Below are 26,995 nucleotides of genomic sequence, written 5' to 3'. Positions count from 1 at the left end.
GAGTCACACCTACTTAAATCAGAGGCTGACCTGATACTTAAGAAACACAAATGGATAGACAAATTTTGCTCTACAGATCATAATGCAAACATCAGGGGGATAATCTTTATCTTTAAGAAATCAGTAAACGCTCAAATCCTAGATTATAAAGAGGATCACACAGGGAGATGGCTATTACTGAGAGTATCACTGGAAGGGCATATTTGCACCCTGGCGGGCTATTACGGCCCCGATTCGGATGATCCTTCACATTTAGATGCAGTCAGGAGTCATTTGGCATCAGTTCAGGACCCAGTGATCTGGATGGGTGATTTTAACATCGTACTTAATCCCAAGCTGGATAAATCTAAAAGCTGTAGCTCCTCTAAATCTAGGCAAACCCTCTTGACAATAATGAATCATCTAGGTCTTGCAGACCTGTGGAGAGAGAAAGTGGGTAACAAAATGGGGGTGTCCTTTCGAAATAGCCGGTTTAAGCATAAGTCAAGAATTGACTATGCTTTCTTCAGCTATTCGTTGAAAGAATTTCTGATAACAATAGATTACCTCCCATCACATCTTTCAGATCACTCCGCATTAATATTCACAATGAAATTAGATAGCAAGACTACATTTTCAACGTGGTCATTTGACCGGACACTATTGCTTGAAGACGAAGAGGTCAAGTTTCTGGCAGTAGAGTCCTCAACATTTTTTGACCTAAATTTAGGCTCCTCAAGATTGGAGGTTGTCTGGGAAGCTTTTAAAGCCTTTTTGAGAGGCCAGATTACTAACAGGGCCTTTTACAGGCGTAAAATATTTAGAGAAAGAATAGCCAATCTGGAGCAGGAAATGAGATTATTAGAACAACAAATTGATACACTACAGGTAACCTCACTAGAACAGATAAAGCTAACAGAAAAAAAGGCAGAATTGGAAAATATCCTACAAGAAAGAGTCAACAAAAGATGGGAAGCAAGTAAGATCTCCCAATTTGAATTTGGAGAAGCTGCTGGGAAAGTTCTGGCCTGGAAAATTAGGTCAGATCAAGCTCTCAAATATATTAGAGAGATCCAGGTAGAGGGGGAGGCTACAGTAAGATCATCAAACTTAGAGATAGGTAAGGCCTTCCATGACTTCTTTGAGGAAATATATAAAGAAGAACTTCCCAACGACCAGCAGACAAGGGATAACTGGCTCAAAGACATTCTGCTCCCTGCTCTTTCAACAGCACAGAATAAAGCTCTGGAGAGTGAGATAACAGAGGATGAAGTGAGGAAACCTCTACGTCAATCCAAAAAAGGGAAGGCGGCCGGCCCAGATGGCCTCCCAGGAGAGATATATAGAGCCCTGGAAGATGTTATCACTCCGGTGCTGAAGGTTTTATTTAATGACATCTTAATAGAAGGAAATCCAACACCTAAATCATGGGGGGAAGCTACAATTGTGCTTATTCCGAAACCAGGCAAATCGCCTCGGGAATGTGGGTCATATCGACCCATATCCTTGCTCAACAACGACTATAAAATCTTTACAACCATAATGTCAACAAGATTGAGTAGTGTAATAAGTAATATAACACACAAAGATCAAAAGGGCTTTATTAAAGGCCGACAACTATCGGAATTAACACACGACCTGATAGGAGCCATAGACATTGCATCAGCCTTTTCTTTACCTCTGGCCACTCTCACGCTAGATGCAACCAAGGCGTTTGATAGAGTTAACTGGCCCTACCTCGAGGATGTTCTTAAAAAATTTAACTTTGGAAGTAGATTCTGTAGAGCGATATTCCAACTATACAGTGCTCCCTCGGCCAGGATATTGGTCAACGGTGTCTTGACGGAGGCATTTCATATCACCAGAGGTACAAGACAGGGATGTCCGCTCTCCCCACTCCTCTTTAACTTATATATCGAGCCATTCGCTCAGGTTTTGCGGGCAGAGGCGAACATTCCATCATTTAGGTTTGGAGAGTGGGAGAGGCGGGTAGCACTTTACGCTGATGATATTCTGATTTTTACAGCTGATCCAAAAACAGCACTTCCTGTAGTTATACAGCGAGCTGAAGAATTTGGGCTTATTTCGGGGTACAACATTAACTCAAGTAAGACTGAAATAATGACTTGGAATATACCAGAACAACATTTGGGTATAAACGTGTCATCTTCCATGCGGTATCTTGGAATACGAATCACCCAGGATGTGGGTAATATTGGTCAAAGCAACCTGGATAGAACTGATAGAGAATGTAAAAAGTTATTGAGATCATGGTCACATCTGCCACTATCCATAACAGGTCGAGTAAACCTAGTCAAAATGTGTATCCTCCCCAAATACACGTTTATATTTAACGCTATTCCTTCAGCATTTGATCTCAAAGCAATTGAAAAAAGTCAACAAGAAATCAACTCCTTTATTTGGAACTATAAATCTTCGAGAATGTCTTGGAAAAAGCTGAGGAGGAAAAAGAGAGAAGGGAGGCCTTGCATTACCTGACTTATTATACTATGCTTGGGCATTTCAAATGACACATTCGAGGATGCTTTTAAAAACACCAACCAACCTTTCGATTGGATCAATGTATAGAGCTATGTTAATCGGGGCAAACTTATCAGTGGATGGGTTTATGTTCAAATTTGCTAGCCAGAAATTGTTCAAAAAAATTAAACTCAAAATACTACAATCTTGGTCTAAAACGTGGCTTATTATAAGAAAAAGACTGGGGTTGTCCTATTATTCAAACTACGCCCCAATTTGGGAATCTCCTGGGCTTCCACTATGTATGAAGGATAGTTTATCAGTCACACTAGAGCATGCAGGGATTATAAGATGGAGTCAACTAGTGAAGGAAGGATCACTATTTACATGGGAGGAGTTAAACGAACACATTGGTCCCGGAATGTCCAGATTTAAGTATATTCAGCTGGACAGTTGGATAAGAGCCCAGGGTAGAAAAGATAAACCCCTTGGGAAAGTTAGCCGCTTGGAACAACAACTAGTGGAAAAACCAGTGGCTAGAAAGGAGGTAGCTTTGTGGTATTGGCAGATTCTTGAAGAAATAGATGGTGACTTTACTCTCCCAGACCAACTGTGGGGGTCAGTAACTGGCCTTCGCTGTGAAGAGATATGGCTAAGTTCTTTTGCCCTTTTACACAAGATTGTAAAACCTTCATGGTTAAGAAGAAACCATCTTTTCTCAGTACACCGCGCATATATCACGCCACTTAAACTTTCCAAATTTCTCCCTGATAAAAAATGTAACAAATGTAATCTCACGGGCGCATCTGATGTCCACATGTTCATGGAATGCCCTGCTATAAGTCGGTTTTGGGAAGAAGTGAAGGCTACTTTAAACTCCATTATGAACACATCACTTTCAATAACACTACCATTCATTATATTTGGGCTGGAAAATAACATTACTGGCAAAGCAAGATCATTCCTTTTTTATGCCATTTTGCTGGCAAGAAGGCAAATTTGCATGCATTGGACAGAGGTAACAGTCCCCTCACATTCGGCATGGCTCACATCATTATACGAGACATCTAAAGTAGACCTCAACAGAACATGCAGCAAACGAAACCTGACTTTTTGGGATGTGTTGTCCCAGTGGAAATAGAATCCGGGGTTTTTTTTTTTTCCCCGGGTCCTATGATTATGCCGATAATACTCCTTGGACCGGGTCTAGCCTCGATACGATAATGGTCCAACAGGTTGAAAAATACCTAGATGGAGTCAGCTCAAATCCCTCACGTTTTTGGCTGTTATCTCCCACCCATAGAATATCTCGAGTTCTGGTAAAGGAAGGATGCAACGGAAAACCACTACGGAGTGGACCCTTATGGGAAGGACTCGCTAGGTGGTTGGTATCGGTCACATTGAGGACATGGCAAATGAGGACGTAAAACAAAAAATTATAAAAATATTTAAAAAAAAAAAAGAATATGTGTCAAAAATATTTGTGAGTATTTGTTGTATAGCATTATTGCATTGTGTTATAGCTGTTTTCTTCGCTGCAGTATGCCCTATTATGCATTTTTGCACTATTATTTTGCCTTGTGTTCTCTTGCGCTTTGATTTATAACTACTTTACAGATGTCAACAAATGCTCTTACATTTCCAGCTAAAAGAATCATGCTAGGCCTTTCCCCCTCTGTGCTAAGCTTTTTTTGGCTATTTGGGGAAGATTGCGCTTAGGCCCCTGTAACTTTTTGACCACATAAGGAATCCATGCCAAATTTGCGTCCTCTTCTTCCAACATCATGGGAATTCTAAATTACCTGTAAAATAGGGCGGTGCCTCAACCCCTGAGCGGTTACCAGGTGAGGTGAGGAGTACTCTCGCGCAAAGACGGGTAAGTTCGATTAAAAGAAAACCTTTAAAAAATATATATATACTCATATCACAAGTACACTATGGGTACAGGATACAATAGTATCAACATCATCAATATAACAATGTTCAAATGATGTTAACTGCACCTGTACTTTAACAGCAACTCACTTATGCATGGTCATCCTAGTGAAAACATGATTTTTTCTGTTTTTATAGGAATGGGTCCATTATCCCTATGATACATAACCACAATGAAGATACACAGGTGAATGTAGGTTGTATTGAACAAACCTTCTCCTTTTTCTTTTTTAGACCTTTCTATTTAGTTGTTTCCCACATTTAGACACTAGATTGCAGTAGCAATTTCATCTGTTTAGGTCCTGACGAAAGCCTGGATTAGTTTAATCTATAGGCAAAAACATGTAGACCTGTCATTTGGATTGACCTTTTACAGTTATTTTTTTTAAACTGTATACTTACTGTTTTTAGTTTTGACAGCAGGTTAGCGTTTATTAAAGTTGTTGAGTACCCTGGTAGCCAATTTTAAATTATTCACTTTTTCACATTTCACTCATATGCACTGCAATTACCATCATTACCCATTTGTAATTAAACTCTTGTTTCATCATCGGTGGGACTATAGAGGTCTCCGATGTTGGCCACTACTTTTCTATTTTTGCTAGCTTCCTTCAATTTTGGGGAAGGCTACAGCCCTTGACTGCAAATGGATAGGCAGTTAAGAGGATAACCCAGATGATGAAATATACCACCTTGGTAGGTTGATGGGATTTGGGTCCTCATAAGGGACTTCTTAGACCATTACATTCTTAGTTTGTTGCTGTTTAAGTATCTGTATTTCAGACCAGCATTTGTTTTTTGTTTATTATCAAGTTTCGTTTCGGGGAGAAAACACAGTTCGGTCTTTAAATATTTCCCCGGGATCCCTTTTAAGAATTTGTGTTGATAGATTCTAAATGTACCCAGGGTTTGTGGATTCCCCTGGAGGGGCCCCATAAATTAGCCAAAATACAGCGACATTTTGTTTTTGAGGGGAAAAATTGGAAAAAAGTGCTGCAAATGAAAGCGTCTGGGTTTTTCCCTGCAAATGAGAGCAAAAAAGGGTTTGTGGGGCTGAAAGCACCATTTTCCCAGCATATAGGGAATAACAGACGTTTGTCAGAAAATCAACATTTTTGACACAATTTTGGCATTTTTCTGGGACATAGCCTATTTTTGCTATTTTATGTGCTTTCTAACCTTCCAGTTAATGGTAGAAATGGGTATAAAAACAAAAATGGATCCTGGAAAGCTATACATTTTAGAAAAGTAGACAAAATTCTGAATTCAGCAAGGAGTTATTTATGTAGATCCATCAAGGTATTTATGTAGATCCATCAAGGTTTCTTTAAAGGAACTCACAGTTAAATATAGGAAAAATTGAAAATTAGTTGGAAAAAACAGCATTTTGTGTCAACGTTTTCACCTTTAACTTCTTCTAATTATGAGGTGTTCACCAAACATCGCTGTACTGACTACTAAAGTATTACACAAGTATTAGTTGGTTGTATTGTTCAAATTATTTTGGTTATCTGTTATGTAAATTCTTACTCACCTATATTTTGCAGTCGTAGTAACAGCCAGGTCCTGAGGAAGGCCAAGATCGATGTATGATCAAGATTGGCTGAAACATGTAGACCCTCTTCTTTATTTGACCAGCGTGCTCGCACATCTTATCAGACCGCTGCTTTTAAACTTTGAAACCAAGGGATACCCAATAAAATTGTTCTCTCCTGGTAGTCAATTTTAACCACTCACTTTCCACACTGCATCACGCATATATACGGTAAATATGGAGTGGGGACTGATCGGGGTAGGTCTTTAAACTTCCCTCACACCCCTTTTTCTAGCTGGTTTAATATCACTTCTAAGAAGGCCAACACGTCTTCCAGGGCAGTGGCATTCACCCTGAAAGTGGCTGCCGCCGTGACCGCCAGCCTCCTCGACACAGGCCCCCTGTGAACCCAGCAGCACAGCACTACAGAGTTATGTCTGTACAGACTACTACCTTTGATGCTCACTGTGGACAGCAGGGCTCACAATTTAGATTGAATCGCGATTGCAGATGACACAGTTCAGTAGGCAACTGACATTGCTCCCAGTTCGGCCCTGCCGGACCACGCATTATCGCTGGCTGTGCACACGCTGAGTGCTTCAGGTGCCACTAACTCTGTGCAGCTCAAGTGAATGCCATATGGCTGTTGGCCCTTCCTGACCACTGGCTCCAGCCTACACTGTGGTCAGCAGGGCTGACTCCCATCTGATTTTAGAAGAGAGCATTTGATTGGTTCATAAGGTTTCCCATTCTAACAGTTGAAGGATCCCACACATTTTAGTCATTCTCTCTGCAACTTCACAGGAGAGACACATGTTGTATTTTTGCAGCTAGTTTATTAATTTTTGGGGTGTTTTTTGGAAAGATTTGGAAATGGCTTCTTCCAATCCTCAGCAATAACATACTTCTGATGAAGATGAGATATAAGAATCACCTCCAAAAAAGAGACCAGATCCATCGTGTGGAAATTTTTCACCATTCCAGATGGTGAAAAGAGAGACAACGCAAGGACGGTGAGTTGTAGTCTCTGTCCATGGATTTTGTCTAGAGGTAGGGACAAAAAATACTCTTGTGGCACATCGAGCATGTACAAGCACCTCCAGACAATCCACCCCAGACATTTGGCACGGGGAGGATGCAACGTGTGCAACAAAATATGCAACAAGGTGACCAGGGAGCTGGTCTCAGCACTTCAGGACCGTCAAATACATCATCTTGAGTGCCACACATATGCTGTTGGCCCTTGCTGACCGCTGCCTCCGGCCTACACTGCGGTCATCAGGGCTGACAATTCAGATGGAGTCGCAATTGCAGATGACGCAGTCCAGTAGGCAACAGACACTGCTCCCAGTGCGGCTCTCCCAGACCACGCATTATCGCTGGCTGCGAACAAGCTGTGTTTCAGGTGCCACTGACTCTGTGCAGCTCAAGTCAACGCCACGTGGCTGTGGGCCTTTGCTGACTGCTGCCTCCGGCCTACACTGAGTTCAGCAAGGCTCACAATTCAGATAGAGTTGCAATTGCAGATGACGCAGTGCAGTAGGCAAAAGACATTGCTACCAGTGCGGCCCGCTCGGACCACGCATCATCGCTGGCTGCAGACACACTGAGTGCTTCACGTGCCACTAACTCAGTGCACCACAAGTCACCGCCATGTGGCCTTATTGAGGCAGAATTCATTAGGCAAAAGTACATCGGTTTCAGGGGATTGTTTGTATGGAGCCTAAAACAGGTAAGCTGCCTTCATCAGATTTACAAAGAGCGTTAAAAAAAAGATTAGTGTATTTACCTTTAGATTTAAAAAAAATCTTGACCCTTTTGCTGTAGATAAAGAGGAAACTGAACTTGTAGTTATTCTAGTTAATGCTGTTCCTATGAAGAGTCGAAAAATATGGCAAGAATTAGCAGATGTCAGCAAAGTGCAAAAGGCTACATTATATCTCACAAAAAAAAATGTTTATACAAAAATGTGTATTTGGAAGAAAAAGAAATTGATTGAGTTGATAGCAAAATTTCAAGTGGCCAAATTGAAAAAGTGGATCTCTCCAAAAGTGAAGAAATTTATGAATATTATAGTGTATATCCTTTACATTCAAAGAAAGTGATTGGAAATACTATTGAATTATTACAAATGAAGAAAGTGAAGGGAACTCCCATGAGTGTTTGAGAAGAAGTTTATAAGCTTGTTGTTTTCCACAGCTCTTCCCGACTGGAAAAGGTGGACAATATGACAAAAGACCAGTACAGATTTCAGCATCAGAATATCGTACAAAACTTTACTCAGGGATCGAATATTTTGACAATGTATTCCATATTTATTTCATCTTTTGTTCCATACGCCTACACTGCGGTCAGCAGGGCTTACAATTCAAATTCAGTCTTGATTATTAATTGTAGAGTCTCTGCCCGTGCACGAGCTGAGTACTTCAGGTGCCACTAACTCTGTGCATCTCAAGTCAAAGCCAAGTAGCTGTATGCCCTTGCTGACTGTTGCCTCCAGCCTACACTGTGGTCATCAGGGCTCACAATTAAAATGGAGTCTTAATGTATTAATTGCAGAGTCCAGTAGGCAACAGACATTGCATCCAGTGTGGCCTGCCCGGATCATGCATCTTCACTGGCTACGCACACACTGAGTGCTTCAGGTGCAACTAACTCTGTGTAGCTCAAGTCAACGCCACGTGGCTGTGTGTCCTTGCTGGCCAATGCCTCCAGCCTACACTGCGGTCAGCAGGTCACACACATATCCAATCCAATCCTGGCCTGCAAGGACACACCATCATTGCTGGCTGCGCACATGCTGAGCTCTTCAGGTGCCACTAACTCTGTGCATCACAACTCATGGACCCTTTATTATTGACTTTCGTGCTATAGACACTGTCACTTCAGGCAGCAGGAATATCCCAAAGGGATATTAACAATTTTTCTTCACATGAGCATGCTTATCTCTGATGCCCCTACTTCAGTGCACCACAAGTCATGGACCCTTTACAATACAATCTTTTGTGTGTGATTCAAGATATGGTACCCCTACCTTAGTGCACCACAAGTCATGGACCCTTTATGATTGAATCTCTGTGTGTGATCCCATGATGACTATTTTAGTTGTTGCCAGCACCAACCATTCCCTGAGGGCTGGCTTACACTCACTGCACACGCATCCAGCACAGGTGTCACTGGACATGTTACCCTGGTAATATAAGGGGCTGAGCACAAGAGCACAATGGTGAATTTATAAGTGCTTGGGGATTTATGAGTGATTGGATAAGTACATATGTTGGTTGGCCTAATACCCGAGCACGACCTTGGCTCTAATTGGCTGCCAACCAGTGCGAACCCCGGCGGAGAGTCCGGATTGCAAATCAAGCCTCGGAAGAGCTGACATGGCGCATGAGTAGGCCCGCACCAGTTCCTGAGACACCTGCGGATGCCTAGAAAACCAAGTCCAAGAGCTTGGAATTCTCATTTTGGTATACTGCATTCTCAATCAGTGGATACCCTCCCAAGTCGTTGATCTCTGGATCAAGGAATTCTGACTTGGATACCCAGAGTCCACTGGATCCCCTAAAGCGAGCTGCTGTGTTCTTGGAACACTGGTAATAAAAGGACCGGAATCCTGTCTGCAAGATATTCCCAGCCCTACAGCTGGATCATTGACATATGGTGGACAGAATCTACTGAATTCTGTAAGCATAAGCGGAGTGGGCTGCACCAGCATACGCCAGTCAGGGGCGCAACTAGAGGCAAATTTCAGGGGAGGCTGATAAAAATTCCGGGGGGGACTACTTCGTTCAGTCATAGTCAGAGTGGAGATGCAAGGGCTCTAAGAAGAGGTGAAAACAAAACAAAGCCTCATTTACGGGTAAATGGTCTTTTAAAGACAAGTGAATTACTCGGGTGCCTCGCTAAGAGCCACACACCCATCAGGTTCACACTAGGGGGCGCACTGAGAGCCGTGCACCTAGCGCATTTACACTACGGGGCCGTGCTGAGAGCTGAGTACCCAGTGCGTTCACACTAGGGGGCCATGCGGAGCGCCGTGTTAGGATCGCCACTCCAAACTTTTCTAAAGAAAAAAAACCTGTCCACTTCCATTAATTTATATTCACCCTGAGGAACCCCATCCCCCGGGGCATGCCTAATTATTAAATGTTTTTATTAATCATTAGGAAGGGGGGTCGGGTGGTCTCCTTTCCCTTGTTCACTTCTGGCCCCGGGGACCCCATCCCCAGGGGCCTGGCCACTTCGTTGGGGACCGTGGGGGGAGCCCCAATGCCCCCACGCCCCCGCTGGCTTCCCACCTGCTGCTGGAGCCAGCATTGCTTTTGGGCAAGGGAAGCTGCTAACATACAGCTCCCTTGCCCAAAAGCAATACTGCTTTGCTTCATTGAAGCAAGATCAGGTTTTCCTCCTCTCGCTTCAACAAAGCAAACCAGGGATCGCTATGACAGGGTGGGAGATGTGCTTCCACCATGTCATAGCAAACAACAATGTTCCGGGGTGGGCTCCAAGGCACATTACAGGAGCTGGCCTTGGGTGATGACGGTCCCCAGGACCATCAAGGGCTCCAAAAGGGGGACAGCGCGCACCCCCTCCCTCTATGTTCAAAGCCCCAGGGAGGAGGTGGTGCCCAGGGCTTCGGGGGGCCCGGGAGGCCCCCTCGGCATATTTGAATAAAGCCCCAGGGGTGGCGATACCCGGGACTTGGGGGGCTTGGAGGCCCCACAATAATGACAAAACAAGACCCAGGGAGGAAGCGGTCTCCGGAGATTGCGAAGGGCGGTTTGCCCTCCCGTACCTAATTTACATAGCCCCGGGGAGGTGGCAGTCCCCGGGGCAGCGGAGGCCCCAGCAATATAATTTTCAGATTGTCCCCGAAACCTGGCCCAACCACAGGCTCATTTAAATGAAGTGGGGGAACCAACCGCTTAATTCTTTTTAAAACAAATTACATCCGGATTCGCGCACCCAGCGCGCATTCAGACGTTTATTGAAACTTTTATTTTTTTAATTTCTCAGCAACTTCTGAACAGATTTACACCATTTAAAAAAAGTCCCTTTCTGAATCAAGCACTACCTTGTTGCCAAATTTGGTGTGAATCCGTTCAGCAGTTTGAGCTGTAACCTGCAATAAAATTTCCCACGGAAATTAATATGGAGAAAACACTTTTTGGGACCCACCTTTTTTCTCAGCCCCCAGTTGACAAATCACCCCCAAACTTTTAGGATAGGAGCTGACCTGGATAGACCATTGTTTTGGAGAATTTCACGAACATTCGTCAAACGACGCCAAAGTTCTTAGAAAATAAAAAAAAATGCTTTTCCTATGGAAACTAGGTTCTAACTATAACTACCTACTGGCGACCGCCAGTAGGTAATATATATATATTTAGTAGAAGTTCTTATGAAAACACACAGTAATGTACAGCAAGGTAGAAATAAACCGGAAATTAAGACAACGTTTGGGACAATTTTGAATATTTAAGAAAGGTATACATTATGTTTACAGAAATGTGTTCAACTAAATATCAGCCTTAATCCCTTGTTCGAGTCACACTGGAACTGTGGTGTGTAAAATTGGCAAATGAAAAAACTCTTACTACATTTTCTACCGGGGAGTTATACCTCCCAATTGTTGGAACTTGGAAGAACATGTGGTTTTGATTTTACTGAGCAGAAAAAATATATATTTTGGTTGTAAACCAAAACAGTTTAGGGCCCAATGTTCAAAACTCTAGTTGAAAATTACTGGTAACAAATTGTGACCCAAATTTCTGCAAGCAATCTGGTATTTTGCAAATCAACCAATGTACTAATAGGTTGATACATTTTCATACCTTACTGGGTCTCAATCTAACCTACATCATCAGAATTCATGAGGCAGGTCGCAAATATGTCTCACTACAATTGGTGGCCATCAAACGGATGGTGGCCTACTGAGATGATGGATGGAATACTTGAATTAATCTCAGCTACTGGCAATAGCTCACAACTGCATCTCTGCCCATCATTTGGGCTGGCATGTTTCCATCAGAGCAGGGTCATGACTGATTTGCACATGGCAGGGTCTAACCTGAGGTGGCATGGTGGGTGAAAAAGTATAAACTGGGTTGTGGTCTGAGTGACTGCCGGTGGCTGAGATTAATTCAATAATTCATTTCATCACCTTCTTGTTGTTGTAACTTATATAAAGTTTTCCTTTTTCTGCCTATACCAAATATGCTTTCCTGCCAGTGTCCAGGGTCGAAAGGGCATTGGTGTGGGTGTGGGGCAGGGTGTTTCACTCCTGAGCAGGATGATCTGGGGAGTTGTACTCAGCCCTTAATGAGATTAAAGGGCAGTCTGAGGCCTGTTCTCACTCCTTTCCTGACTTCTAAGGCTGCTAGACTTGCCATTGGCAAATGAAACTCACACCTACGTCTGCCTACCCTATGTTACCTTAGACAGTTTGGAGCCAGGTGGAGGAAAGAGAGAAGGTTAGACAAATAGGGCATCACCCACCAACAGGCTGGCACCCTGGATAAGTGTGGCACTCTCAGAACCTCTCATTAGAGCACTCCTGGACCTGTGTAAGATTCAGAAGAAGGACTGCCTTGTTGTTTGAAAAAGAAAGACTGGACTTATGTAGCTAGAAGTGACTTCAATGGTCAGTTGGCTGACCTCTTGTTTGAGCTACAGGGACATACCAAGGTCCCACAGGAGTTTTCTGCTTTCCAGCTGAGCTGACCAGACTCATTACAGCTGACCTGGTCCCCTCTGCTGGCCTCTGTCTGAATAAGCCCGGACCCTCGAAGTGCTGACCTCCAGGTCCTGGACCCTCCGCTGGAATCAGAGTGTGCTTCTCCCTGCCGAAAAGAAGGTTCAATAGAATCTATCACACAGCGACACAGGGCCTTGTAAAGCCAGCAAGCTCAGAACAAAAGGCTGTACCTGAACTGATGGCTAAGTTGATAAAAACCTCTTAGGGCCAGATGGAGATCATATTTGAAAGCTGAACAGAATATAATGCTGAACTCCACTGAGTCCCACAGAGCCACTCAGCTGCTACCCAAAGGTGTCATCAGATCTGACACCTAGCAAGGTAAAGTCCCCCAAATCCTCGCCTTGCAGTTGAAATTTTTACCAGATCAGGCCCAGCGAGGCACAAAGCCTTGCAAAGCCTCACCATGCAGACCTTGTATCAAGGACAAAAGGTACAACTCCCAGCAGGCTGAACATGGTTCTGTATCCGGCTCACATGCTATCATGGCCAGCATGACCTTGTGACTTTGACCCTGTCCTGCATGGCTAGATATCTGCAATGGCCCTTCACAATTTGATCCAGTGTTTTTCAACTCAGAACTTTCCTTCTTGTCTTACTTCTTTCTATCTTGGTCTTCATATCGAAAGAGAGCTAGCATTCTACGCCCAACCTAATCAAATATATTTAACAGCCCAACCCATTTGGCTACACAATGAGGGCCAAGAATCGCTAGCCAAGTGCAGTGGTGTTTATTACCAATTAGTCATGCGGTTCAAATAGATCACTCTTAAGACCATGCTATAAAGATGTAAAGTGACAACAGGGAGGCCAAGCCTCCTAAAGAAATGTAGGTGGACAAGAATTAAATAGACAAGCAACTCTGCGGTTGCAATAAAAAGCAATAACATTAAAATCTGATGCTCAGAAAACAATCTCATGTGGTCTTTTCTGTATATTATTAATCTAATTCTCCCAAGCACAGATGAAGGAACAAGAATGGTTCGAGTATCTAAAAAGTTTCATAATTTAAAGAGTTCCGGTTGAGAAATAGGACAAGGCATGGGAGATCAGTTCAAATAAAGCATTAGAATCTCGGAAGTTCGGCCAAGAGACTTCAGTAGGCCAGGGATTAGTGTTAGCCTAAGCCACACTCAAGGCAGAATTCAAAGGTGCAACGTGGTAAACTTTTCAAAATCTATTCACGGGGGAGTTACGTATCATGAAAGGGGTCAGGAAAGAGTGCAAGGAAGTTTCTGCATACAGGCTGCAGAAAGGGGTTCAACAAAGACGTCCAACACAGAGTCCTTAAGGAAAGTCCAAAGCTGTCTTCCTAGTCAGCCAAGATGAGGGATATAATATAATCCAAAACCATTAACCTATATGGTGCCCATTTAATATGCGTTCTGCACAGATTAACATGAACAAATATAAATGTATGAATACATTGTTGCGTGCTTATCTAGGATCCTGATCGATACTGCGACCTTATGCCCCTATTCGGCTATAAATCCATTTATTCCCTATATTGGCATAACCGTTCAAGTGCGATATTCAGAAAGTCATCTCTGGCCTCACACGAACAGAGCCACATTCCAGAATAGTTCTCTGCCACTTCCTTTGCAACCAATTAGTGCAATGACAGAGCAGAAGTCACTATCTGAAGATTCCTAGATTAACACTCCGAGTTCTTCAACAAGATAAAAACTCAGCAAACTGGAAATACCTGCTTGCTGTGTTTTGATTAGTAATGGAACTCTAATGAGCAACTGATAGCTATCACTTCCTAGTGACATCTTTAATTGACGTCTTATGTCCAGCAAACTTACGTCAAACCAGGCACCTGTCAGGTATAAATATTACCAACGTTGCCTTAAGCAAACGCTGTCTCGTTGCTGTTGGTGAAGCTAGCCCCCCTGTTGCTGCAGCCTGCTGCCCGTCGCCTGAAGCTGCTGATAGCATTATCGCTGCTAAAGCGCGAACGATGGTGTGGTGTAACTAGGAGCTTAACAGCCGTCCCTCTGCGAAGAAACCCAGCAGATGCCAGCTGCCCGTGGACGCGGTCCCCCCTCCTTCTCCTCGACGCGCTGAAGAGAGACGCTGTCTTTCTCCTGCAGAGAAATCCAGCGCCAGCGTTTCTGGTCTGCCCTCGCGGGTGACTGGGATACCGAGTTCCCCCTGAAGGAGATACCAGACCTCCATCATTCTATTCAGAGGTATGGTGTTGACTAAACCCTTAGTGAGAATTCTTGAAGCAAACCTTGGCAAAACCAACTTAAACTGAAGCTACTTACTTACTCCCCTCCCAAGTATTAGGCTTAGGTCAGGTACACTGGGGTAGGCGTAGTTAGAAGCACCAGTTGAGTATTTTAGCCTAATGTATATATGACTGTATATATGTTTTATTACTTTTAAAACATTGTATGGCTAAGAAACCATATCAATGCTTTTACAGTATTATCTCGCAATACCTATCTTACTGTACGTACTTTTTATCATAACAAGTCTTGCAATTGTGGCAATACATTTCTCTTGTACGAGAAGAAAGACTGTTCAATAAATGTTAACCCTTTATTGACAAACGCCCGTCTCTCTATTCTCTACATATCGTGAAAGTAAACTGCACTAACCTGACTGAGTAAAATAACTGTCTATTGTTTCACACGACCCTAGAGATTGACTCTTAATCTGAGGAGCAAAGTTGTCATGTTGCACGGTTGTTGGAAAGCTGAATCCCTTCTTGTCTGTGCCAGGGAAGCTGATCACTTCCTATGCAGAGAAGAAAGTTTCCAGTGACCTCTGAGCTAGTTGGTAACAAACCCAATTAAGTTTAGCATAGTCAGTAGATGCCTGGAAGATCCGCACTTCTACGTCGATACTACTGTTTATGTTATTCCAATGCGCAGGGCCTAGTGGGAAACTAGGAACTACACTACAACATTTTAGTTCATATTTTATAAATCATACTCTAAATAATCAAATTAGTCAAAGGCATGTATGACTAAAATACTATCGATTTCCTTCTAGCAATTGCACATTTTAAAAAAGAGCAAATACTGGCACAGAGAGAGGGGGAGTTTAACTAATGTAAGTATGCCAGGGCAACACCGCATCTTCTGATTTCACTCTCCCTTATTACAGGAGTTCAACACCTTTTAGAAAAGGCAGTATAAAAATTGCAAGAGAAAATAAAATGGAGCAAGCTCTGGTGGAAGACCCATCAAATGGACAGTTTAGGACTTTGCATGGGTGAAAATGGCCAAGGGAAAGATCGAGATGCCACCTCACAAAACCAAGTCTAAATCTGGTTCAAAGCAGTACCCATTCTAACTACGACCCCAATACTAATGAGGTTTGGAGCTTCGCATAGCCTCTGTCAGTGATTTTTGTCATTTTAGCTTCCTCTCTTTGTCAGTGTCTCAGAGTTTTAAAAGTCTTCTTGACTCAGATTAGATCTGAATTGAACATATCGGAAGGACAAGCCTCCCCAAGATAGGCAGTTCTGCCTTGATGTGATGAAACCAGAGGACTCCCAAACTTATTTCACATGATAAGCAGTCAAGCATGACTTCCCTACTAAAACCAGAGTGTGAGTTTGCTCATACAGCACACCACAGGGCATGGGGGCCAGTTTAATAATATCCTCTGCGTACTCAACCCCACGCTCTTGAAATGCTATAAAGATTGAGTAAGTAGGAGGCCCAGTTCTCATTGTCGACTTTAGTAGCGAGACAAGCGGCATTCAAGAAAATTATTTTCACCTGCAGGGTATTGTCGATATAACTAGTCCACTTCCCCTCTACAGAGGCCAGGCCAAAAACTGGGCATGCAGCAGTTGGATTTGTCTTGAAGACAACTCCTTCTAGGCGAAAGTTCAGGCTCCTCCTCCTTTCAACCAAAGAGTGAGTCTCTAGCACCAACCTAGCCAAAGTATTTCAAGTTATCAAGTGGTCAGTTTTAACAGGTACTGGGACCTGCCTCAAATACAGAGCAGATAGTTTCTTTTCAATGGACCCCAATTGATCAAACACGCCTTAAAGCTGGAAATCCATAAGAGTCTCAAACTCCTTGACAAATTGGGCCAACCTGCCCTTCAAGGACTGCCTTCATTGCGACAAAGATGTCAGGTGTTATTTTCCCTGAGGGATTCCATTGATTGGCAGTAGCTGATCACTTTTGATTGGCTCCACACTTATTTTTGTTAATGGTAGACTTAGCAGAGTCACAGTTGGCTCATTCAAGGACGAAGCTCCTATAGAGGGCGTAACACGACCCACCCTAACTTTGGCTGGCGCCTGCTGCCCCTTCCTTGGCATCCTCACCCAATTTAAGCACTACTGTCAGCTGGCGTGAAGAGGGAGATTGCAGCCGGTGTGTGTCCCCACCTACAGGGGGTGCTAAAGACAGCCTTCTTTTCTCAATGAGAACTTTTTTATTGATGGCACCCACTGCCTTTTTGATATAACCATCAAGTGTGCTAATGGTAGTGATAGAGCGTAGGCTCACCTGTTTAACATACTCACCTGGGCCCACATGATTATATATATATATTAAATTTACTAATACTTTTATCACTTCTGGATCTGTCTCACTCAAAGGCTTCTGTTTCCCATTCCGCCAATGCCTCATATTGGGTTAACATAGGTCTTGGATCTAATTCATTCATGCGTGCTCTTAAATTATACAAAACTCTACCATTAAAGGTACCATTTTCTGGAAATGCCAAAATTCCATCATCTTTGGTGCATTCTATCCAGTTTTCTAACCATATACAAGTATGGTAGCCCCATCATGTATGATGCAGGTGTATTCAGTGGTGGAATAATAATCCCTTCTCTGGTTTTAATTGGCTTATCCTTCTTAAAGAAATGTTTAACTTTCTTGACAAATGACATTTTTCTTTTGTCTCCGTACATGATATAAGATCTCCCTCTTATCATCTGTTCTTTAGCAAAACCTAGATATTTTCTATCTGGTCTATTTCCTATGAATTCTGGATCTAAATGCTACATATATTTTATGCCGCTCTACTTCGTAATGACACAGTTTTTTTACGATAAACCTCCAATAACAAAATGTTTCTTATTTTTAATGACCAATCAACAATTAGAATCCAAAATATTTTCCACCAATGGTTGCGCAGCTTTTCCTTGTGAGACAAGTTCTTGTGCTCCTGTACTCACCCCTCCTTTACAAAATTACCTCAGCTACACACCCGCTGTATTATCCAATACCAGAGCGGCTCTAAGTGACGTCAGCGCAGCTCCGCAACTGACTCCCTCCTTTGCAAGGTAATACAAGAGAATTTTAAATACTAATTTTCATTAATTACCAACGTAAAAACATTGGCCACTGTGTCTGAGTAACTATTTCGAAAGAAAAGAATGATTTATATTCACTGTGAGTAACTCTCTTCCGTTTACTCTTCATACACTACAAGTAGATCCCTTCCGTCTACCTTTCACACAAGCTTTGGAGAACCTGTTACTCCCTCGGGCTTAACCTTTCTAGGTTATGCAAGGCCAAAGTTTCACCAATGAACCCCTTTGCTGTCAATCAAGCTCAGAAGAACATGCTACTCCTCCAGTGTGACCCTTTCTAGGTGATATCACACCAAAGTTTTACTAGCGAATTCTTTGCTATCTATTATTCACACATTTATACAGAAAAATCCCTAAAACAATGCTTCCGGTTTTACCTAACCATGCACTTACTACCTCGAACAAGTGACCTCACTACAGAATGGCTTCCATTTACCACCTGTTATTCTGCCCCTGGGGATTCCAGACAAAATATAAAAACAGGTACGAACAGTTTTGGTTAATGCATAAAATTAATAACTAATATTCAATCAATAATCAATATTTACTAACTACCTATCTACACTAATCCTTAACCTTGCCTCTGCTTCCAAAATAACTGATAGAGTGCAGGCTCACCTGCTTAACATACTCACCTGGGCCCGTATAATTATATATATATATATTAAACAGGTAAACCTACACTCAAATCAGTTGGGGTTTTTACCATTTGGATTTTCATTTATCGTACCAATCCAAGTCACCAATACCTAAGGTCCTAAAAGATCAAAGGAGTTGGAGAGAAAATAGGTAGCAATAATAACATTTAGCATTTCATAAACAACCACAAACTCTGGAAAGGTTTAAAATCTTTATCTAAGTAAAAATCTTTGAAATGTATAAATATAAAAACTCAAATTAATTTCTTATTATGTTTTAGACTAATGCAAATTTTAAAAACATAAACATTTCAGAATGATTTGGAGAGAAAATGTCGTTAAGCATTTTGAACAGAGGGTGGGTAAGAGAAAAAGGAAAAACAGTACAATGACAAACCCACACTTAATAGTTACCTATTTCGATGTGATGACCAACCCTGGTCATAGGCTGAGTCAAAGAAATAGAATCCCAAGGTACCGGTGTCACCAGAAAAGAACAGGCGCAAGCCAGAATCAGGACAGGTTACGGACCAAATTGGATCAGGATAGGACCACCACAGGCTAAGACCAGCACCACAATTAAAGTTCAAAACGCCAGCGTTGTAAACCCTCTCTGCAGCTAACAGTCGAACCCCGATTGGGTTATTGATCTCCTCTCCAGAACCCCGATTGGGTTATCGAACTTCTGACAGAGTGCTCCGCCAGCAACTCTGCTCTCGATCACCTATTGAGTGCATTGGGTCAGTGACAGGTCAGCTATTCAGACAAGTCGGACAATCTAGCTAGCTAAGCCTACCCTAGTTATACTCTCTTTCAGGTCAATGTACCACCCCCAAATGTTTCAAATGTGTGAATCCCACAATTTTATTGGACAAGGAACGAGAAGTAGTCAACACACCATACTTTTCTAGAAGCAACTTGTCAGTCATGTATTCAAGTCGTTTCCTCCCATAACTTTATCTATCTATGTTCATTATTCCTCCCGGTAGTGAAATGTATCAATGATTATTTTAAAACAATTTTATCAATTCAGCTTCCTCCAGCAAGGCAAGGAGTTCACTCTTCTCCGCCTTCTATGTTCGTCTTGGCCCTGATTCAAGGCTACAGCTTCTGTGGCTTTAGGACATTTGTCGCCCAGGCGCAGTTTCTCCAAAGATGGAGTTCTGCAAAGCGTTTAGGCCCGTATTTTTTGGTAAAATGAAAAAATAGTAAAGACACAGTTTTAGAAACACAGAATAAATTAATATACTGTATACCATTTCTTTCTACTTTATTCCCATTATTTTATTTTAAATATTGCATTAGATATTAAGCAAAAACAAACAGCTCAGCAAAGCAGCGATGCAATCTTTTGCACATTAGGACACATAACAGCCATTTTAGTTCTATTGCGCAGAAGCAAAAGTTTTCCCACCAAGCATGTCACTTAGGCATGACAGACGCATGCACAGTAGAAAATCCCACGTAGCAGCAGCCATTTTAGTGTAGGCAGATTAGAGTTAGTAAAAGCACATTGACAAGCTTCCCTTAGATATCTAATATGTTGTGTAATGCAATATTAATAAGACAAAAAATGTTAGTTAGTACATTAATATTATTATCGAGAGGGTTGAGTACGAGCAAGTCACTTCACGTGTGAAACCTTGCTCCATCAGTAGAATCATTTTTACTCTCGACCATCCTGACCTATCGTGCAGGGGCCTAAAGTATGGTAAACAAACAGTAATTAGGGGCACTAATAACATTCAGGGAAAAATGGTCTGGAAACAAAGGTTAAAAAATAACTTTACTATAAAATAAAGGGGGATGGCCCAGCCTATCTGGCTCCCGGCTCTGCTCTTGGCCCGGTCTTCATCCTGGCACAGGCCTGAGCACGCCCCAGTCTGCGGGAGTAATGCGGGGCTTTAAGGTGCCTTCGTGGTGCAGAACAAAGCAGGAGCAGCTTCGCTACCGCTTTGGATGTTGGTAAATGGAGTACAAAGCCACTGCTGGGCTAAAGATGCATTTCCATGCATTCAAAGATGGCCACCGTGCTTAGATGTGCAACTTCCACCTTTTAAAGCAGTTAGCAGTGTTTTAAAACCAATTCTAAGGTGCCTTACAAGTATGTTTATGCTTTCACTACGTCAAACTTAGCCAATACAATCATTTGCAAAGCCAATAGGATTTACTGCTGAGACCTATTGTATTTGTCAATGGTTGTTGCTCTACGGCTATACACAATGTCTGTGGCAGAACATGTATCAACAGAATTTAGCACCTTCATAATGCTCTCACAAATTGATAACGTGCATGCTGCCTTTCTGTCTTTGACCTTCCTAACAAAGCAGAAGAAAGGAAGTCAAAAAGGATAATTATATAACTGTAAAATACATTTCCATGCCCATTTGAAGTCCTCCCAGAATAGGTTTCTGCAGCAGCTGTAGCCACTGACACGTACAGTCCCCACACTGCAAAATACTTTTTCCTTTATTAACTGCACAAGACTCGGAACTCAAGAGGTGATTTAGTACTTGCATTGAAAATCACATTTTAAGAAGCCTTTTTGGAATAGAGCCTCCTGTTGCCAACAGGGGGTTGTACAGCTGACAGATGGAAAGCAATGCTATTTTGATCTGCATTGTGGGCGTGAAGACCCAGAGAGACCTTTAACAGTGCATGCCAGAGAAACTCAGATTCATAACGTACTATTGTAAAGCATTTTCCCTTAGCTGCATACACTAGAGCAAATGCCTGGCCAGGATATAGCGGGAAAGGTCAAATAAGGACATTTGTATCATTTTTGTGACTTGATGAAGCCGACGTATGCTGCTATCAAGACATGAGATAGCCAATAGGTCTATGTGATAAGGTAGGTAATTAGTGAACAAGCTTCTTTATTGAATAGAAAATTAATAGGGAACAACCCACCAGGGGAAGAAATGCACTAAATAAGATGAAAAGGGTGTTCCCAATAATTATAAGAAAAGGGCAAAGTTCCAAAATGTAGAAAATTACACCCACAGAATTGCTCACCTGGGTTTCATTCTTTATTTTTCATTTTATTTTTATTGTATTCTCTTTTTTTTGGGAAACCAAGTGAGGCAAATATAGAATAAATCACGAGCAACAATCAAATAAGACAATACCCACTATAACAAACACAAGAGTAAAGCGCTGACATGCATTTTGGAAAATGCCAAAGAACATTTTTTTTTAAATTCCTTCATCAGCGCGCACATATTCTGTTTCATATGCAATAGGTGACCCAGGATTCAGTCATCATAAAGTTGGATTAGTAACCAATGTGAACATCAGGGTTGGCGGAGCATATCTCAAAAATTTGGGGTCAAAGAGAATAAGCTTCCTAGAATTCATAGAGGTCGCAACTGCCGATGTCCTATGTATGGCGCTGTCCTATATAAGCCCAACAGCTTGAGAACGGGACCAGACGGTCTATTTCCTATATTGGGAAGATCCAAAGAAGGGTATTTCGAAGGGTCCATACATTTCCGTGATGATTATGAACAAGAGTCAAAAGCTAAACTCCAGAGGGATCAATTCTTATGAGAAAATTACAGAAGGAGTAATGCAGACTTCCTGTCAGGGTGATTATGAGTCCTGTATTAGGTAGTCCTCATCGTGGCGTCTGAATCGTGGTCCGGTCATTAAAAGGACAAGTTCCAAAATGTAGAAAATTACACCCACAGAATTGCTCACCTGGGTTTCATTATTTATTTTTCATTAAATTTTTTAATATATTCTTCTCTTTTTTGGGGGAAACGAAGTGAGGCAAGTTGAACGTGTTCAACAACAGGAAAACGATTCAGACGCCACGATGAGGACTACCTAATACAGGACTCATAATCACCCTGACAGGAAGTCTGCATTACTCCTTCTGTAATTTTCTCATAAGAATTGATCCCTCTGGAGTTTAGCTTTTGACTCTTGTTCTTAATCATCACGGAAATGTATGGACCCTTCGAAATACGCTTCTTTGGACCTTCTCGATATAGGAAATAGACCGTCTGGTCCCGTTCGCCAGTTGTTGGGCTTATATAGGACATCGACATACATAGGACATTGGCTTTTGCGACCTCTATAAATTCTTGGAAGCCTATTCTCTTTGACCCCAGACTTTTGAGATATGCTCCGCCAACCCTGAGGTTCCTATTTCAACATTATGGTGACTGAATCCTGGGTCACCTATTGCCTATGAAACACAATATGTGCGAGCTGATGAAGGAATTTTTATAAAATTGTTCTTTGGTATTTTCCGAAACGCTTGTCGGCGCTTTACTCTTGTGTTTGTTATAGTGGTTATTGTCTTATTTGATTGTTGCTCGTATTGCCCTATGTCTTTGAATGTAATTCCGAACCTTGTGTCCTTTTTTTATGTAAATATTTCCTTCCTAGTTGCTGAACCTTAATCGTGTGAACTTTTATCTATATTTTTTTGAATACTGTTATTTATGGGTTGCTCTTGTTCCCTCATTTGCTATATGAAATACTATGAGGTATTTAAATAAGACTAGTTCAGTGTGATGTCTTATGCAAATTGATTTTTGTAAGTGATTTATTCTATATTTGCCTTACTTGGTTTCCCCAAAAAAATAGAAGAATATAATAAAAAATAAAATGAATAATAAACAATGAAACCCAGATGAGCAATTCTGTGGGTGTAATTTTCTACATTTAGGAACTTTGTCCTTTTCTTATAATTATTGGGAACACTCTTTTCATGTTGTTTAGGGAATCAATCACCTCAGTGACTAGGTGAGAGCAGAACTAACCCCAGATCAATGAAAGATCGTGGTGTTAATGAGACATAGGTGTTTTAAACAGTCAGCTGAAGAAGTTGATTACGAACTTACTGGAGGATGTCATAAAAGACCAGCATTGAGTTGACGACTGGTTACGTAGTTCTATAGAATGTATTTTGCCTCTGAAAACTCAACACACTACTAGACTCCATTGCCCTGTACCATGTTATACTGAGGAATTGCAGGCAATGAAAACTAGCTGTGAAAGGACAAAAAGGGGCTTGGTGGTGTAAATATGATGACACATCTAAGCTTAATTACAAACTACCGTGAAGCATTATCATAGTTGCTATAGATCAGCTTGTGCCACCTTTTTTCAGATCAGATCACCCCAGGTCATAACTGTCCCAAAGCTCTTTTTAGAATAGTCAATTAACTTTCTGATCCAAGCAGGATTGTGCCTACACTTCTTTATAACAGGCTCAATGTGATGATCTGGTGGGCTTTTTAAAGGAAAAATGCAGGAATCCATCACTCTTTGACAAACGCAAGTGGGGATCTCGCTCAGACTCACAATTGTTTGCCATCTGCAGATCCGAATAGTTCGATTTCTGATAAGCCTCTGTCTGCATGGCAGACACTGGACTCCTGAGATTTGTTTGATTTGCCACTATGTGCATCTTTGGCATACTCAATAAAATCAGGTACTCCTAAGGACCCCATCCCCCTGCTAAGCTGTGCCTGTTAGACCTCAAAACCAATAGACTTCTTAACTAATCACTGCAGGTAGGTCTTATGCCCCAAGCATCGAAACATGCTACAGTCCTTCTTCTTTTGAAGAAACCAAAACTGTATCCCATCAAGTGGTCTAACTATAGACCTATTTCTCTTCTCCCAATCTTGTTGAAAATTCTCAACAAGCAGGTCTGTAACCAAATGTATGGCTTGATAGAGTCTCAGAAATAACTTGCATGACTCCCAATCAGGGTTTAGAATGGGGCACAGTACCAAGTCTGCCCTAGGGAGGTTGAGGTTGAGCCTTGATGCTGTGTTCTGGATTGTTTGGAGGCTGTTGAGTAGTTGCTTGGTGGTACAGGCATAGAATGTGTTGCTATAGTCGAGGTGGCTGGTGATGATGGCCTGGGCCACTGTTTTCCTGGTGGGATGGGGATCCTTTGGAAGATTTTGCGGCACATGAGAGGGTATGAAAGCAGGAGAAGTAGATGACGTTGACTTGGTTCTTCATAGTTTGTTGGCTGTCCAAGACGATTCTGAGGTTGCAGGCGTGGTTATAGGGCTCAGGTGCAGGGCCGCGAGAGGTGGGCCACCAGGAGTCATTCCAGGGGCAGGGGTTGCTACAGAAAATGAGAACCTCTGTCTTATCTGAGTTGAATCTCGGGCAGTTGGCACTCATCCAGTTGGCAATGTCGAACATGGTGTTCTGGAAGTTGGCTTTGGTGGTGTTGGTGTCGCCTGTAAGGGAGAGGATGAGCTGTGTGTCATCAGGGTAAGAGATGATATTGAGTCTGTGTCTGAAAAGTTTCAGTCGTCCGTCCATCATCTCCTTGTGTTTGCTTTGTTTGCCTTAAGTTGGAAAGGTATGCCCACACATGGGTCCCTTGCTCAATTTCCCACTGGATTCAAGCTAGCCTGGCTGATCAGGGGTAGTACCCCGAAACTAGTCCCAGGATGCTTGTTACCGGTCCAGTGAAGACCTGGCTTGGCAGTACGAGCTTGACTGTTCCCATGAGGCACAGGGTCAAGCCTGATTTGCATATGGCTGGGTCTGAACTGGGGTGGCGAAGTGAGCTAAAGAACAATGATGTATTCAACCCAGATCTGTGACTATGGGTGAGTATTTGAAAAGTTTCAGCTCTCCGTCCATTATGTCCTGGTGTTTGCTGTGAGTCCATGGGTGCAGGCGATGTTTGCAAGAGATGTCATGTACGTGATGTAGAGTGTGAAGGAGGAGACCTGGGAGAAACTGCAGATGAGGTTCTTGAGTTCGGAGTAGAAAGGAGGAAGATGGATCCTCTGAGTTTGGCTGGAGAGGAAGGAGGCTATCCAGTTGAGAGCATTGTGTTGGAAGGAAGCCTAGGTGGTGCAGTCTGGTGATGAGGGTGTTATGCAACAGTGTCAAAGGCTGGTCAAGGAGGATGAGGGCCACCATTTCCCCCTGGTCAAGGAGGCATCCAATGTCATCTGTAACTGCGATCAGGGTGGTCTTGGGGCTGTTGTTGGCCCGGAATCCTGATTGGGAGGCATCCAGAAGTTTGTTCTGTTCAAGTTATTCTGTGAGTTGGCGGTTAATGGCTTTTTCCAAGACCTTGGCTGGAAAATTGAGTAGAATGATGAGATGGTGATTCTTGAGTTCGCTGAGGTCGGTGGAGGACTTCTTCAGAAGAGACTTGACCTCTGCATGCTTCCATTCGGCGGGGACGGTTGCTGTTGTGATGGATAAGTTGATGATCTCTGTGAGGCAATTGCTGATTTCTTCTTTCCCTAGATTGTAAATGTGGCAAGGGAACGGGTCCGAGGAAGAGCCTTAGTGAGTTCATGATGGTGATTTCTTGGATCGAGAGCTGGTTATAGTCGGAGAGTCTGGGTGTCAACGGTGGTGGTGTGTGCGTGGAGATGGTTGAGGATGATGGGCTGGTGCTCAAAGTTACTGTAGATGTCTGTGATCTTTTGATGGGAGTAGACCGCTAGGGTGTCTCAAAGAATCTGGGAGAGATGGAAAGCATTTTAGTGGCTGCAGGGTAGGAGAGCTATCTGATGATGGTAAAGAGCTCTTTGGTATGATTGGCACTGGCCTTGATGAAGTTGGTGAGGGCAGCCTTCTTGGCTTCCTTGACGGGTCAGTGGTAGTTGTAGAGGGCTGATATGTAAGTGCTGAGATCAGAGAAGTTCTTGCTGGAGCACCAACAACTCTCTAGTTTCTTGCAGCCTCATTTGAGAGTCTGAGGTTCGGGTGAAACAACTGAAACATTTTGCGGGTCAGTCTCTGGGGGAGTCTTTCAAGGGGGCGGTGGTGTCTGCAACAGCAGAGAAGCATTTCGAAAAATTCTGGACTTTGCTTTCGAGGTTGTCAGAGGGTGTTGAGCGTTGTTGCTTTGAGATGGAGGACTACAGGAGTTCTCTGACTCTGTACCCTTTCTGTAGAGGTCAGGTGGGTGGCTGGGTCAACAGTCCTGGGGAGCCGGTGAGGGTGAAGTGGATGATGCTGTGGTCATTCCAGGCCTGTTTGGTTGTCTGGGAGAACTTGATTCTGTTACTGGAGGAGAAGATAGGGTCCAGTTTGTGACCTGCAATGTGTGTGGGGGTGGAGACCTGCTGTTAGAGGCCGAGGTTGTTCATGTTCTCCAAAAGGGTGGTAGACTTGGTGTCCTTGGGGTCCTTGAGGTGGAAGTTCAGGTCTCCCTGGAAGATGTAATGTTCGGAGTCAATCGCCAGGGGGCGATGATGTCGGAAATGGCATTGCAGAAGCTTGGATGGGGGTATGGTGGTCTGTGAGGGTTCATATGATGGTAGTTTTTTTGTCGAGTTTGATCTGGAAGTTGTGGTGTTCCATGATCGGCATGATGTCATCATCCGTGGTGATTCATTGTAGGGTGTCTTTGTGGTCA

General features: G+C 42.7%; 1 protein-coding gene across 1 annotated transcript in view; it reads right to left on the bottom strand.

The window, feature by feature from the left end:
- The window catches only part of LOC147727327 (G protein-coupled receptor 54-like), a 912,640-nt gene that overhangs the window by 746,480 nt on the left and 139,165 nt on the right, over positions 1-26,995 (bottom strand). The window lies entirely within an intron of this gene.

This window comes from Lissotriton vulgaris, chromosome 3_1 (genome assembly GCF_964263255.1).
Source record: "Lissotriton vulgaris chromosome 3_1, aLisVul1.2, whole genome shotgun sequence".
NCBI classification, from domain to species: domain Eukaryota; kingdom Metazoa; phylum Chordata; class Amphibia; order Caudata; family Salamandridae; genus Lissotriton; species Lissotriton vulgaris.
This window is presented reverse-complemented; position numbering and strand designations above follow the sequence as displayed.